The following is a 16,678-nucleotide window of genomic DNA, read 5'->3' as shown; positions in this document are numbered from 1 at the left end:
AGTCAAGGAATGGAGTCATGTGTAGGAAGGCTAAACATCTTGAAAGAATCTTAGGGAACCAATGAAATGACAGATTGCAACAGCTGTAGAGGTAGGAGGTCATCAGAGGAACTTTATACTAATGAGTAACTGAACCATATATAGATCTTATTTATCTATTATCTATCTATCTATCTATCTATCTAACTATCTATCTATCATCTATCTACTTTTTATGTATGTAGAGGAGACTAGCCAGCACTGGGTAGTAGGTGGGGACAGATGGATAAGAGATCAGGTAGAAAGAATGTGGTTGAAAGAGGAGGACCCTAAGGAACGATACAGGCTCTGACACCAGCTTGCAGATCCAGATATCAGTGCCATATGCATTGATTTTTGGATAGAGCTCTAGACATGCATCTCTAGTGTCACACATTCATCGTAATGCAGGCTGAAGCAGTCTGGAGGTATCATCTTGCCAGACGTTGTCATCATTGTGTAGATATGGACACCAGCAATCACAGCCCTGCAAAAGATATCTTCACGGCTCTAACACTTAGTTGCTTGAGATGTCTACTGAAAATTTCAGCTGTCCTAGTAATAGAGATGAAATCCCACAACTTTTGTGAAAATCAGAGTAGTACAAGCTGAATTCTAAAGCTTGTGTATGTGTGTGTGTCTGTGAGTGTGTTTTGTTTTGTTTTGGCCTAGGAGTCTCATATCCCTTTCTTCACTCTGTGTACAACTTAATAAAAATATGTTGTCATCATTTTGCTCATAATCAGGTTTCCTATGCCAACGTGCAGTTACTAACTCACCCATCTTCCCCACCTCCCTAATTAATCCTCTCACTAGGTTTATTTTTTAACCTCCATCTCTCCTTTAGCCAACTAACAATAAGTTAGTAATGCGGGAGAGATAGAATAGAAGCATAACACGTTATTTCTGCTCCTGACGATCTAACAACCCGATGCTTGATGTATGGATACTTGACGCACATAAAAAAGACATAAGCATACAAAAAGAAAATTAAACAAGTTAAAAATCAATATAGCTGCATGAAAGTAATGAACCAATCAATATGTATTTGTTTGCTTGTATTCAGAGGGAATGAAGGAATGCAAGACATCAGACCTGCATAGGCTTACAGGTAGAAGCCTCTGTAAAGAAGGGGCCTTGAGCAGAATTCTGGGGCAAGGCAGGGACATGAGCCCCGAGGCCAGGTGGCTGGGCTGACAGTATTGGAGCTGCTTGGCCAGGGTGGATTAGGGATGTGTAACAGAGATTTAGATCTAGTAGCTATACTAATTTTTCAAAGAGAGGGTTATAATTTATGTAAGCTAATTTATTTGCATAGACAGTCAACTAAATATGTGCATACAAGTCGTGAGTAAACATATCTAATTTGCTCTTATGGCTTTACAACTCTTATCATTTCATTCCTGGCAAATTAGAACTGTTTTTTCCATCTTCTATCTTTCCATTTTTCCTTGCTATACTTTTAGGTGAATATTCCATGCATCCTCTTTCCCAAATAGTTGGGAAGATTTTTGTGGGGTTGTTATGTCATTTCCATGTTGCAGCTATGGATTTTCTAACCTTGTGACTTGTGTCCATTATCTTCTCTTCTGAGATTTCACAGGGTGGATGAAATGAGCGCCTTTTCCAGACAGGGTGCTTTCAGGGTCAGAGTCTTGACTTATTAGCTCTATGTCCCTCACTGGCCACCATGGTGCCTGGTGCACAGCAGGTAGTCCTGGTACACAAGTGGCCGATTCTAGTTACTAGGTTTATTTTCCTGATATACAGGGCAGGAAAAGATGAAGACTTTATGCTGTTATCTTGAGCAGATCATAGGTTCATCCTATTTATGGAAACAGATGGTAATGAGTCTTCTACGAAGGTGTGAAGATGCACATATACCTTGTACGTTGCAGTATAAAGTTTGCCCAACTCCATCTCAACATTGGCAGCCTCATAAGTTGTTATTATTGGTCTGCAATTTTTAAAGCATTGCACAGAGCTTTAGCTGTTTGATTCCCATTGACTTCCAGCTATTGTACATTCACATAATGGAAGCAGTTTGTCCACATGAATAAAACATCAATAAGGTGTCTGCATAAGTACCATTTAAGAAAAAAAATAGAGAAAGTAAAGCATACTTATGTGTGTGTGTGTATATATATATATATATATATATATATATATATATATATATATATATAAAACAAGGAGGCAAAAGGACCAATTTTCTGGTTAACAAAAGGTCCTCGTCTAAGTGAATGTCTCAAGCCATGCCCCTAGATCTGATTCAGGTGGGGACATTGTTGCCCACATGCCTGGGGAACAGCAAAACTACCCATACAAAAAGTGAGATCATCTAGACGGTATTTTTTCCTATAATGGGTTTTTCACTTTTTGCTCTTTTTAATTGATTTTAAAGAAGGACATGGCTGCAGGAACCTCAGGACTACCTCTTTAAGCCCCCTGAGCAGGAGTTAAAAGCTGGCAGCCCCAGCTGGCTTTCCTCCGTCCCTAACAACTCTCGCTGAAATTAATGAGGCTCAAGCAGGGGCCGGGACTGCCAGTTGTCCAAAGACAAATCATTGGTTTTAAGAAAAATCCCCTTTTTAATGATTCACAGTTGAATTTGGATTTAAACTCAGCTCAACAAGCAAACAAAACAAAGAGCTGTTGGAGAGGTTGGGCTTGAAGCTGCCACTGCCAATATGCTGTGAGTCATGGGAGGCTCCGATGGCTCCACAGGGTCCAAAGGCTTTCGACGCCGTGACACCAGAGCACGCGGAACCCAAGAAGCAACAATGACAACAGGTGACTTTATGAATAACATGTGGGTGTGGAAATGCTCAATTTCATTGCTCTTGCCTTGGAAGATCCGGGTTTCATCTCTACCTCGATGTGTTTTTACAGAGTCTGTGCTTGCTAGACACGGTGCATGCTGCCAGATGCTGAGTGGGTGACACACACATGTAAAACACAGCTTCTGCCTTTGGGGGATTTATATTTACATAGGAAAATAAGGCATACAACATAAGAGGAAACACAAACTGAAATCCTGACTCTCAGACTGAAAGCCAGATTCTCAGAGCTTGCTAGGTCAGAATCACTGGTAAGCTTAATAAACAGATGCACACATATACACATGCACATAGGTGTGCACGCACACGCGCACATGTACATATGCACAAGCACCAGCAACAACACAAATGACAACAACCACAGAACACTTCCTTGGTTCCACCCCAGACCTCCGACTGAATCAGAATCTCTGGAGATGGGGTTTGAAGATTTGTAGGTTTAAAATATTCTGGTTGATTCCTATTCAGAGCTGGGTAGGAGAACCACCAACCCAGCTGGCAAATGGTTTGGGTAAGAGATGTGGGGGTAGTTTGGGGTGCCTGACTGGCTCAGTCGGTTGAGTGTCCAACTTCGGCTCAGGTCATGATCTCACGGTTTGTGAGTTTGAGCCCCGCATCAGGCTCTGTGCTGACAGCTCAGGTCCTGGAGCCTGCTTTGGATTCTGTGTCTCCCTCTCTCTCTGCTCCTCCCCTGCTCACACTCTGTCTCTTTCTCAAAAATAAATAAAGTTTAAAAAAAAAAAAGAGAGATGTGGGTAGTTCATGCCTAGGGAAAAAGCCACTGGGTTTATTTTGGTGGAGGAACACTTCTCAGGGGAGATAGGAGAAGACTCACATGTGCACCTGCTCAGCCCTGTAAACTGGACTGTGCACTGACTTGTGAGGGAGCTGGACCAAAGTGGAGCTCCCCCAACAAGGTGGGATTTGCACTCTCACGTCCTCTCATCTCATGGTATGTTTGATGGGTTAGATTGAAGTTCAGCTGGGGGCAGGAAGTCATGTAGGTAAGGATACAAGGAAAAAAAAAAACAGAGCTCTAAACCTTGAACAGAATTATAAATTTAGGATATCTGACTTTCATCATCGAGTGGATGCAAGCTGCTGTCCCCCCAGGACTGCCTTACTCAAACTGTTTAATAGCAACCCATGTCCTGGGGTGGAGGGCTTTTCCCTTTGCATGAGAGCATAGCAGATTTTCTGAGAGTCTTGCCGCTAACATTTGTGTGGCCTGGGCTAGGGAGCAAATGGAGGCCCGCAAGCTGTACGCCTAAGTATTGAACACACTGTTAAGTAAAATATTCTCTATCCACTCTTTGACAAGTATTCCTTCCAAATGATTTGGTAGATCAGGTTCAAATTTAGGATTCTTGGCTGTTAGGAGTTTCTGCACCAAGCCTGCTGCACTTCCCTTTCTTTTCGCTCCCTGGGCTCTGCCCTGCAGCACATGGGGTTGTGGTGGACCCCCGCAGATCACACATCCAAGCTCCATTCACAACTCCTGCGAACAATGGCTTCTTGTCTATCCCAGAGCCACGGGTGGCTCTACTGGCAACAAAGACCTACTATGATTCAGAACTTTGAAGACCAGAAAGCTTTATATGAATTCAGTGCATAATTATTTTTGGAATGCACCTTCTTAAAGCCTCTGTTTTTTCATCTGCCAAATAGGAGATAATAAGACATGCCTCAATGCTTTGTTATTCATTATCATTTTCACTACTAGAGTTACCAACTTTTATTGAATATGAACCTATATGCCAGGTTCTTTTTCACTAATCCTCACAACTCTAGTAGGCAGAGTTTATCATTTTCATTTGTGCAGCCAAGGACAGTGAGGCCCAGATTAAGGTACTTGCATAGAACATATAGTTACTGAGTGACTGTTTTGAAATGCTATTTAGGGGCTATCTGGCCTCAAAGTCAAAGGTATTTCCACTGCGCTATGTTGTCTTCCTTAGTGACAAAAACAAAGACAAAAAACAAAAACAAAAACCCTGTATAGTCTGAATGAGATGAAATGTTTTTCCCCTCACAGAAGAGATAATTGCCTCCTGTTCAGATCTTTATAGTCTTTTGTGAGATGCTCCTTTAGTTATTTTATTTTGAAAAGATACACTATTTGAGGAAGACATATAAATCTGAGATAAATTAAATCAGTACTATTTGTGGCTACTCCTAGAGGTCTTCTAATCAAATTGTTTTAAAAAGTAATAGGAAGCAAATTTTGGCAGTATGGTGGACTGGACACTGTAAGGATCCTGTGTAGAACAGCTAATCACAACAGGGACACACTTGTTGATAGATGTCTGGGCTGCTAAGAGATGACAGAGATACTTAACAAACTTCCCATCTTCTCTAAACGATAGACAGTGATGATATACAATGAGCTAGGGTAGGAGCTTGGAGTGTTAAGTGGGGGCACAGGAGGGGGGTTGTTCTGGGCCAGTAGCCAGGAAAGTCAACTGAGTCTGGGACTTTGACAACATTATTTGGGAGGGCAAAAGTGGTCCTTTGTCACTGGTGCTCTTTAAATGACAGAAAAAGCATAACTAAATCCTTTTTGGAGAAAACTGTCTCCAATTTAGGCTCATAGGATTCCCACACATTGCAATCAAGCACTGGGTTCATAATAAAAAACCACTAAACAACCAGTGGCTATCCATCATGAGTGAGCATCATCAGATACAATAAACAAGAGATTTAAGCCCCCAAGCATAGGAATTATTAAAATTGTTAAAGATGATAGAAAAGCTATGTATGGAGTATTTAAAGAAATTAAACACTCAATAGATAGATTAAATATTACATTAGACCCAACTAAAAAGAGAGATAGAAAATATGTCTTGGCCTTTGCTGTCCAGTAGAACTTCCTGTACTGATGAACAAAGACACGTTCTATACCTGTGCTGTCCAATAATGCAGCTATTGAGCACTTTAAATATGCCTAGTGAGACTGAAGAACTAAATTTTAATGTTATTTATTTTTGAGTAACCAAAATTGAAATAATCACAGTGTAGTGGCTATAGCATTAGGCAGTGTGGATCTAGGCCTTAGAGGAACTTTCAATAAGTTCAAAGGAATCAGTATCATAAAGGTCATATTCTTTGACAAAAATGCAATTACAACTGGACTGCAAAGGGCTATGAGGGATATTTTCTGGGGTGTTGGAAATGTTCCCAAAGTGGATCGCAGTGATGGTTGACAACTTTACATATTTACTAAAAAAAGCATTGGATTCTACATTTACTGTGAGTGAATTTTATATGTAAAATAGACTCCAATAAAATTGTTAAAATGTAATTATAAGTCAACAACATCAATAATAAAAATCTTCACGGCTTACACGTTAAAAGTCACTCTACTAAATAATTCATGGGTCAAAGAAGAATAGGCCATCATGGAAGTAAAAAAATACTTAGACTTGTACAGTAATGAAACACACTATGTCAAAATTTGGAGAATGCACTGAAAGCTGTACTTTGAGAGAAACTTAACATCTTAAATGCCTATATTAGAAAGGAAGAAACACTGACAATAAGCTACATTCTGCTTAAGAAGTTAGAGATAAAAGACAGGAAGCCATTCAAATCCTAGAGGAGAAAGCAGAAAAAAACCTCTTTGACCTTGGCCACAGAACTTCTTACTCCACACATCTCCGGAGGTAAGAGAAACAAGCAAAAATGAATTACTGGGACCTCATCAAGATAAAAAGCTTCTGCACAGGGAAGGAAACAATCAGCAAAACTAAAAGGCAACCAATGGAATGGGAGAAGATATTTGCAAATGACATATCAGATAAAGGGTTAAAATCCAAAATCTATAAAGAATTTATCAAACTCAACACCCAAAAACACCCAAATAATCTAGTGAAGAAATGGGCAAAAGACGTGACTAGACACTCCCAAAGAAGACATCCAGATAGCTAACAGACACATGAAAAAATGCTCAACATCACTCATCATCAGGGAAATACAAATCAAAACCACAATGAGATACCACCTCACACCAGTCAGAATAGCTAAAATTAACAACTCATGCAGCAACAGATGTTGGTGAGGATGCAGAGAAACAGGACCTCTTTTGCATTGCTGGTGGGAAGGCAAACTGGTGCAGCCGCTCTGGAAAACAATATGGAGGTTCCTCAAAAAGTTAAAAATAGAACTACCGTATGACCCAGTAATTGCACTATTAGGTATTTATCCAAGGGTTACAGGTGTGCTGTTTCGAAGGGGCACATGCACCCCAATGTTTATAGCAGCACTATTGACAATAGCCAAAGGATGCAAAGAGCCAGTGTCCATCGACAGACGAATGGATAAAGAAGATGTGATATGGGAGTATTACTCAGCAATCAAAAAGAATGAAATCTTGCCATTTGCAACAACGTAGATGGAACTAGAGGGTATGATGCTAACTAAGTGAAATTAGAGAAAGACAAATATCACGACTTCACTCATCTGTGAAATTCAAGATACAAAACAGATCAACATAAAGGAAGAGAGGCAAAAATAATATAAAAACAGGGAGGGGGACAAAATATAAGAGACTCGTAAATATAGAGAACAAACTGAGGGTTGCTGGAGGGGTTGTGGGTGGGGGGATGGGCTAAATGGGTAAGAGGCATTAAGGAAGACACTTGTTGGGATGAGCATTGGGTGGTTATACATAAGGGATGAATCACCAGAATCTACTTCTGCAATCATTATTGCACCATATGCTAACTAACTTGGATGTAAATTAAAAAATTTAAAAAGTAGTTAGAGATATAAGAGAACAAACACAATGAAAGTAGAAAGAAGGCAAGAATAAAGATAAGAGGAAAAACCAACAAATGGAAAACAAAAATACAATAAATAGTATCAACATGATGGTTCTTGGAAGGAATAAGAAAATAGGGATATCCTGGCAAGACTAATTGAAAAAAAAAATGAAAGAGGGCGCCAGAAGGTAATAGTGGTAACGAAAAGAGTTCTTTAACTTTCAATAAAGAAGAAATTACGAAGTATTCTAGGAGCAATTATGCCAATAAAATTGGAAATTAAGACAAATGGGACAAATTCTGAGAAAATAATAACTAAGAATAAGTAGAGAAACAGAGTAGTTCCACAAAATTATGAAATAAATGAACCATTACTTAAATTTTTTTACAAAAACTGAAAAACCAGATGGCTTTATAGATGAAACTATACCGTTATTTAATGGAAAAGACTCTTCTAATCTTACGTAAAATCTTGGAGAGCACAGAACAAAAGTGAATGGTCTCCAACCCAATCTAGGCGATGAGTACAGGCTTGAAAACAAAACATGCCAAGGATATTCCTAGAAAGAAAAATTACAGGTATTCTCATTTGTGAACAGGAGTGTGAAGATTTGAAGAAAATATTAGAAAACTAAATTAAATAAGGTATAGAAAGCTAATACACCATGACTAAGTTGGACTTATTCCAAGTTTGAAAGAGTGGTTTAGCATAAGAAAATTTATAAGTGGAATTTATTACTTAACTTATTAAAAAGGAAAAAAATCATATGATCATCTCAAAAGATGATAAAAGTCAACAATCACTTATGATTGAAACCCAAGCAAAAATATACTTTAGATATCTAGGACAATAGGGAATTTTCTTAATCTGATAAAGGGGGCATATCAAAATATCATTCTTAATAAAAAGAATGGTAGAGATATTCTCTTATAGCTGAAAATAAACCAAGGAAGTCAACTACATCTATTCGACTTTGGAGGTCCCATCCAGTGTAGTAGAATGAATAGAGGCATAAGAATTAGACAAACTACCACCACAACTAAAACCAAATTATTAAAAACAATATGAAGCTTCAACAAGAAGGCTGACTGTATTAGTTTACTGTTACTGCCGTAACAAATTGACACAAATAATGGCTTACATTTTATTATTATTATTATTATTATTATTATTATTATTATTATTACTACTACTTCATAGTTCTGTAGGTTAGAAGTCCAACACACTGGGATAAAATTAAAGAGTTGCAGGGGTGCTATTTCTTTCTAGAGGCTCTGGAGGAATAGAGGCCATCCTAATTCCTTGGCTAATTGCCCCTTTCCTCCATCTTCAAAACCTTCTGTAGTTAGACCTTCCTCTGATGACAGTCGGGAAGGCTCTTCACTTTGAAGGAATCATGTGATTGGGTTGGGCTCAACATCCAGGGTGATCTCCTCATCTCAAGGTCCTTAACTTCAGTCACATCTGCAAAGTCCCTTTTAACATAGAAGGTAACATATTCACAGGTTCCAGGGATTAGAACGTGCATATCTTTGGGTGGGTCATTATTCTGCTTATCACTCTGGTAAAAAAGAGCAAACTTTAAAAAAATCAAGTACATTTCTGCATAACTTAGTTAGAAAACATAATTTTTAAAAAGGTCCAAGAGCAAAAATAGTCAAAAGATACATTTAAATTATCTGATAGAATAAATCTACCAAAAGATCCACAAGAGCCATATGGAGGAAACTCAAAACATTTTAAAGGTGCCAGCTTTCTTCCAAATTGAGAATGCCAACAGGGTTTCTAAAATTTATATGAAAGGACGAAGAACCAAATAGGCAAGACGTTTCTGAAAAGGAAAAAGTTAGTGAATTTACCCTACTAGAAATTAACTCTATTACGAAGCTATGCTAATTAAGACAGAGAGTAACTGGTGATGTAGGAGATAAATCAACCAATGAAACAAAACACAGAGCCCAGAAACAATTTTGTCCAATGTCACAAACGAGAATGCAAAATCTGACTCATGGAAAGTTGATACTTAATGAAGGTGGCATTATTCATCATTGGTGCTTGCTGCTTAGGATATCACTCCAGTGGTAGCATCATCTGAAAACTTAGAAGGTATCATATCTCCCAATTTATACCTGGAGGCAAAATTGAAAGGTTGGTAATCCTTGTGCAATCATTTGGCAAGTAAACTTTGTATTTCCCAGCTCCCTTTAAGTGCACACAGGGACATCTGTTGTGATATCATTTGCTATAGTGACAAGACAGAAGCAGCGTGCCTGTCCATCACTGGGAGAATGGATAAGCAAAGTGGGTAGGGGGCAAGGGTTGCCAAATTTAGCAGATACGACACAGGAGATCCGGTTACATTTCAGTCTCAGATAAGCAACGAGTAATTTCTTAGTATAAATATGTCCCAAATGTTGCATGGGATCAAATTATTACTAAAATATTATTTGTCGTTTATCCGAAATTCAAATTTAATTGGGCATCCTATATTTTATCTGGCAACCTTAGTGGGGCCTTCATAAGGACTATAAGCAACAGTTGGGAGCAACCACCAGATGTTCTAGAGCAACATGGATGGATTTGGAAAAGGGAATGTGACAAAATGTCAGAAATCAAGAGAAATGTGTAGCATAACACCATTTGTGTGAACTGACAATATATACCCACAACAATACTACTTCTTTCACAGGGATAAACAGATACTTAAGGACATATATCACACACATTAGTGTGGTACCACTAGGGAAAAGAATGTGAATGTGAATGGGGAGTAAGGATAAAGGCACAAAATAAATAAACCAAGAGAAGGGCCAGGTGTGGATTGGTGATGACACTGTGGTAAAAAAGGAGGAAAATGATTAACCTAATACTCCACCTTGAAATCAAAGAAAATAATTTAAAAAGACTATACTATGTCTTATGCAACTTAGAAAGACAGAAACATCGTGTGACCTATAAAACTATTAGGAATCTCAAAAAGTGGCTCCAATTATGACAAGAACATTGGTGTCACAAATACACATGAAAGGTTTGATTTTGTGATATGTAAACGTGGGAAAATAAATATTTCTAAATTAATATCATTTCATATTCTATTATAGGTCATTATAAATGTGTATGTATAAATTAATTAAATTGAACTCAGGAAGCAGATATTTGAATGTTTTGTCTACGTCCCTAAAATATTATCTCTTCAAAATTGGATCAGTCTTTAAAAGAAAATTCTCATTGGGAAACTAGAAGACTATAAGATCCCATGCATCGTTTTTAAAAAAATGTTTTTTAACGTTTATTTATTTTTGAGACAGAGAGAGACAGAGCATGAACAGGGGAGGGTCAGAGAGAGGGAGACACAGAACCTGAAACAGGCTCCAGGATCTGAGCTGTCAGCACAGAGCCCAACGCAGGGCTCGAACTCGAACCTGAGATCATGACCTGAGCCAAAGTCGGACGCTTAGTGGACTGAGCCACCCAGGCACCCCTCCCATGCATCTTGTATTTGGATATATAGGACCTCTAGCACAGTGTGGGACACATGGTAAGCAGTCAGTCGATTGGCCAGTCGGTATAATCAGGATGTGTTCACATCTAAGCTGCCTGATTTACACTAACGTTGCTTTTGTGATGAGGACACAGCGTTTATTTGAATGAGAAATCCTATATGAGGAATTTGCAACTGTTTAAAGAAGATACCATTCTTTCTGTTAAAGTGTTTATACAAATCACCGTGTTTTAAAGCCTAGAGGGCGTTAACTACTCTTAACAAATAAGATACGATTTTCAAAAGGTGCTGGAAATGAAAAAGAGTGAGATTGTAGGGTGGAAGTTTGGTGGTATAAATGGCTTTCTTTTGGATAAAGGAGTGCCTAATTCCTGTCTGTTCTGCTGAAAGCCTGATGAATTATTTGCAAGGGAAAGAAGAGATAAAATGGCAAGTATGAGAGATTTGAAGCACTTGGGTCAGGAGGCCATGCATGAGGTGGCTGGACCTGAACTCATTTCTGATGGCATCAAATGAGAGGCCTGAATGCCCCATTGGAAACTGACTTGGAGCCTGGGAGTCTCCCCAGGCTGTATTGGGGACAAAGAGTTACTATGTAAGTAACTACATAGTTAACTTAAGTGAAGACATGTTAACTCACAAAACAGCTTGGAATGTTTTATGGTTTGTCAACAGCTAGAGCATTAACAACCCAGAAGCTCTCTTTTCTAATGTAAATCAGTATGTTGTGCTGATCCTATTTAATAAAATCAGGAACATGACATCCCCCCCCCCCCCCCAAAGGAAGTTAGAGAAGCAAAAACAAACAAACAAAAAAACCCAAAACCCACAACTTTAGCATTATTTGCCTTCTTACATGACTTTGCTTTCGAATATGTGAAATCACGCCTTTTACGTACATCTTTCTCCTTTCTGTTTTCCAAAAATAATGTGCATGTGTTTTATTTAGTAACAATATCAAAGTTACTCAGCATAATACTCTTTTCTATACTGTGTTTCCACTTTGATACTTATGATTTAGGTCTCTGCCTCAAAGATCTTTTCAGTAAATGTGCCAAAGTATGTTCTTTATTGTTACAACAGTAAAAAACTGTAAACAACCTCATTGCCCAGCAGCAGGGGAATGGCTTATCTATACAATGCAAATTATCAAATGTACTCCTGTAGAATAAATATTGCTCCTTAAACAACTTCTATGATATGAGAAATACTTATGACATAAGTTAATGTGAGAAAAGTAGAATAAAAATTTCTACATAAAATACTATTTCAATTAGCAAGTATCTCTGAATGGTGGGATTATAGATAATATTTACTTTTAAGTGTACTTTTGTATATTTTCCAAGTTTTCTACAACGAATTTGTATTACTAAGATTATTAGGAAAAATATTTAGGAGGGGCCCCTGGGTGGCTCAGTCAGCTGAGTGTCCGTCTTCGGCTCAGTTCATAACCTCACGGGTTTGCGAGTTCGAGCCCCGCGTCGTCTCGCTGCTGTCAGCCTGTCATTGCAAAGCCCATTTTGGGTCCTCTGCCCCCTCTCTCTCTGCCCCAACCCTGCTCTCTCTCCACCCCCACCCTGCTCTCTCCCTCAAAAATAAATAAACATTTTTAAAAAGTTAAAATAAAAGGCAAGGAAAAATATTTAGGAAAAAACCTCCACCTAAACCCCAAAACAACGTAGCTGTGTGACACACACCCTTTATTTCTGCACCATACACAGCAAACTTGTTAAAATAGGTTAATGTGTTGAGAGGGAATAAGGGTGTATCTGATTACAACACTGTCAACACAGCACTTCAATCTATTGTCAAAATGTAGGTAATTGGCTTGCATCCACTGAATTGCTGACCTAAGAATAATTTCAGAGATGGTTAAGATTTTTGTGTATATTTTAGATGGAGCACATTGGCAAAACTGTGCGAAGTAGTTAAAATGGTGTAAGCTTAAGAAGTGTTCCTAAAATTATCAATGTGCCTCTAGTTCGGTATCTCAACCATCTTTGAAAATATGTCCTCATCTCACTTCTAGTTATTAAAAGTTTAGTCTGACGAATTCTCGTATGTTTAACTGGCTTTAGAGAGACCTCATGACTTAGTAAGCTAAAGAGACTTGGTAGAAACCAATGTAAAAGTCAACCTATGAGTAACAAACTGAGATATCTACTCGGAAATGTTATACACTGAGGAAGAGGAAGCAAGGCAAGTTTTCCTTTTACAATGGAGAAGGCCAGTATATATTGTTAAATCAGAGATCATAAAACTTAGGTACCTCGGAACACCTCATAGTTCTTCTAATTCTGTGGTTTGCAAACTAGATGCTGGCAGACTTTGGGAATGAATGAGTATGTTTTGCTAACCTAGAGTCTATGTTTTTGTTTTCAAATTCAGGCGACATTTAAAATCCAGAGATGTAACGCATAAATCAGGTTTGGTACAATCCTAAGGCCTGACGGCTCTGGCCCAGCCTCCCTTGGTCCCTGAACTCAGTGGGCAGCCCCTTCTGCTTTGGCACACACCTGGGATTCGCAGGCATAGTGCACACGTACTTTACCCCCGGCCCTCCTCGCTCAGACCGTTTATGAGTCCCGCCTCCATGACTCAAGATAGAGCTTGCGACGCCTGCTCACGTCCACCTCTTCGCCGCCTCTGCCTCCAACCCACAGATGGACCTTCTTTCCTTTGCGGAAGCACACCCTCCATTCATGCGCCTTTCCGCCCCCCAACCTTTGCTTTGCAGTTTTCCTCAGCTGCTGCGCACTCTCCTTCCACCCCAGCTGGTTAATTCCCATTCATCCTTTGGAATTCAACTCTCCAAAGACTTTCCTCAGCCATTGGAGCGGGTCCAGTTACCCAGGTGCTCTCATAGCATCCCGTCTTCTCTTTTGTTAAAATGAAAAATGGGTGATCAAATAAATGGTATAATATCTATCTTTTCTGCTAGAATGAAAGCCCTAAGAAGGTAGGGAGCAGATTTAGTGGGCTACCTGTGCAGAAGGAGCCATCAATAGGTATTTACTGAATGAATGCATTCTTGTATTGAATTGACGAGGAACAGCTGCCCAGCGGGTAAGGGACTCAGGTGGGCGCACAGGGAGCCTGGGACCGAACATACACAGGGAAGGCAGGGAAGGCTGCCTCTCTGAGTGGCCGGCCTGGCTCTCAGAACTCTACAAATCGTGTGCTGCTTGTCAAATTGCCCTCCGTCAGGATTTGGTATCTCTTCTTGCAATCCCACCCCAGCTCTTTGATTTCTCCCCAAACACCCAGCCTCTTGGTGGCCCCATGTTTTTTTTCTCCTTGAGCTCTACCAGGCGAAGCACAGGCTCACTGTGTACCCAATGCAGGACCAGAGCCCAGACTCCCGGAATCTCAGTTCCTTCTCCTGAAACTCACTGCCACCTTTGGTGACCTTAAGAAGGAAGGACTAGCACTTCAAGGAATAATCTGCCTAACAAAGCCAGCGCTAAATCCTGTGCTATGGCTTTCTTATTTCAAGTGTTATTTTATGTGGAGAAACCAAAACATCTGAAATGCCTCAACGGATAGCAATTCCATAGTAAATATTAATCCTCATTTTACAGCTTATATGAAAGTACTTGTGACTCCACAAATATCCTTTAAGAAAAACTCATTTTAACATTGTCTTCATAACAATGAGAGGACAGGAAACATAGGTGTATCGTGAGTGTAATGTTTAGAAAGAGAGACTGACTTTTGAGACATCTAGGATGCAATTATGAAAAAATAAGAAAAACTTGGATTTCTAACTCATTCGTAGCTCAGAATAAATTCAAGATGGAACAAAAATTTAAATAAAACAAGAAAAACAAAGAACTATATAAGCCCAGACGTTGTAAAGGAAAGACAGATTTGATTCTAAAAAATTTAAAAATTTCTACTTAGATGCAAAATATCATGAGCAAGAAAGATGAAAACAGAACAAACCTGGGAAGGTATTTTTGCAACACATCTGACAAAGGTGAATTTTCTGAATTCACCAAAGCACTCTTAAAAATCAACCAGAGGATTCGTTGGATTAACTTTACCTGTTGGATTAAAGATCCTGCCCAGCAGGAAGAAGCTCAGAGGGAGGATGAATATCAGATAAATAAGTAAATGAAGCTGCATTTTCTTTACCAGTAAGCCCCCAACACACACACACAAAACCCAGAGTATCCTGGGAAGGAAAGGAATAGGTAATTCACAAAAAGAAAAGACAAATAGCAATAGATATGTAAAATATGCCCAAAGAAGTAGAAATTAGAGATTGAAATATTCTTTTGGAAAATACAAAAATTTTAACAATGCCTGGTAGTCAAGAGGGTAGAAAGAACAAGCACACTTAGACATTTTTTGGTGGGTGTGTAAATTGGTGCATAGTTTGGGAGAACAATTTGGCAATTAATATGTACATATAAAAATTTTAAATTTCATACACGTTTACCAAGCAATTCTATCTCTTGGAATTTCTTTGACAGGTATATTCACAACTGGGCACAGAAATGCATATCAAAATATTCATTGCAGAATTTTTGTAATAGCAAAACCTTGGGGAAAAGCCAAATGTTCATTTTTTGAGGATTAGTTAAATAGATTATGTAATCTATAACCTTAAGCTAATAAACAAATACCATGCAGCCATTAAAAATAATGAGGTAGGTACTGAGTTGAAAAAATATCCACAATATGTTATTAAGTGGAAGAAACAGATGAGTGTATTTGAGTGTATTTGACTCACGTAAAGAAAATGAGAAGACATAAGTGTTTGAATATGCATAGAAAATATATGGAAGACCATATCTTAGACCAGCAACAACTTCTGAAGTATGGTACTGATGAAAGAAACAAGAACTTTAACTTTTATAATGTTGTAATATATAATATATAATTTTGTATGTTTTTATCCCTCTGCCCACATGTCCCCTCAATAAAAAGCCACCCTGTATAAACAAACAAAAGGTTCAGAACAAAAACAACAAAGAAACAAATTTAGGTTCTAAGCTACCAAAGAGCAGGAATACTATACTATTCATTCAACAATTTAATTCAACATTTTTTGAATGAACACTAATTCTCAGGAACCATGCTGGGAATTTTACATAACAAAAAAAGAAAATAATAAACCATGGCTCCCACTGTTATGGAGCTCACAGCTCAGTAGCTGCATATTTCTCTAATCAATACTAATATTATTAAGTACAATAATAAGGGAGTCCACCAAGCACTGTGGTGGTACAAAGGATGAAGTGATGAACTCCACTTGAGTAAACCGAAATTTCATACAGAACTTGTTTGCTCTGAATCTGAAAAGAAGAGTATCAGTTCTAGGACTTGGTTTTACCTGGCTTGCACTCTAGTAAGTTGGCTAATACCATTTCAGAGATACTGGCCGACATGGGACTCCTGGGTTAGAGACAGAGGACTTCATTATTCACCGCAGAGCAGGCAGCCTGAGATTCAGCACACGCACACCTGGTTTCCCATGTCCACTGGGGCAATGTCATGGGCCAGATGGGTTTGTGTCACAGCTGAGAAACACTGAGCTTTGGGAACCTGC

Source organism: Acinonyx jubatus, chromosome D3 (genome assembly GCF_027475565.1).
Source record: "Acinonyx jubatus isolate Ajub_Pintada_27869175 chromosome D3, VMU_Ajub_asm_v1.0, whole genome shotgun sequence".
Classification (NCBI taxonomy): Eukaryota; Metazoa; Chordata; class Mammalia; order Carnivora; family Felidae; genus Acinonyx; species Acinonyx jubatus.
This window is presented reverse-complemented; position numbering follows the sequence as displayed.